Genomic DNA, 1,205 nt, shown 5'->3' on the forward strand with positions numbered 1-1,205 from the left:
GAGGCAAAAAGCCATTATTTTATATATCCAGCACTTAGGCCAACAGCTAGCACATTATTATTTCTAACACTGAATTGAACTAAAGATAAAGTTTCCAACCCCATTTCTTTCTGAAGGGTCATTACTTATCCCCACTAATTGCTTAATTGCTTTTCAGCCCTAAATACTAATCAAACCAGCAAATAATTCTGCTTTGTAACAAGACACAAATGCACTCTATACTTTCATTTTTCAATACAAAAATGTACTGAATGTTAGTTCAGTAACTAGGAAAGTTATCTGAAAATTTCTTTGTATCTGCTAGATACTTTGAGCTCTCTGTTTAACTGTGGGTGTGAATTTGTTCCATTAATGTTGGAAGAAAGAATATATGCATGAGAGAATGGGAAAAATCAACTACTTTTTCATCATTTGACATTAGACAGGAGTGAACTACACATTGACATTACTCCAGTGTTTTACCTGTAGGAACAAAGAAACACTATGGCTAAAATTAAGAGATATTCACAGTCAAGGTTCTTCGTGCTACCCAAGAGCAGAACAGCCAAGATACTACTATTCAGTTAGCTTCAGTGATAGAACAGCCCTACTGCAGATGCACAGCCTTAGTAGTTAAACCTTCACAGCTCAGAATCATTTGAGGATGCAGAGATGTTCCAATGTACTTTGCAGACCACATTAGGATACAGACCTTGCCTTTTGTTCACTTGTTTCAAGTTTTTTGTTTGTTTTAACAATTACAAATATTCCCCTTTCTTGTGACTTCTCAGTCAGTTACCAGTGTTTTACACATACTTTCACTGCAGTACTAAGCAAATGCAGGGCAATATGTTGGCTAGTGAATTACAACACTAATTTATAAAGCAGTAGCTACATTCAGCTATTTTAATTCCAGTTAGTTATCCATTAGACCAACAGCCACAAGATGAACCATCTGCAGAGATGAAAAAACCCCACTATCTTCCAATGTTCAGCACATCAGTCCATTTTAGTCAGTATTCTGTTATAAAACATGAGAACTTAAGTTGACTTTCAAGCAGCATGTCTTATAACTGTATTTTTCACAAAAACATAACCTCTGCCTTTCTAAATTTCTCTAAAGATCTGTGGAAAACAGCGACTCCAATCAGTCAATATGTTTTAAAGAAAATTCCATAAAAATATCACATCTAAAAGATCAATATAATATTCATCTTTGATTGGAC

Source organism: Vanellus vanellus, assembly GCF_965231255.1.
Source record: "Vanellus vanellus genome assembly, chromosome: 6".
Classification (NCBI taxonomy): Eukaryota; Metazoa; Chordata; class Aves; order Charadriiformes; family Charadriidae; genus Vanellus; species Vanellus vanellus.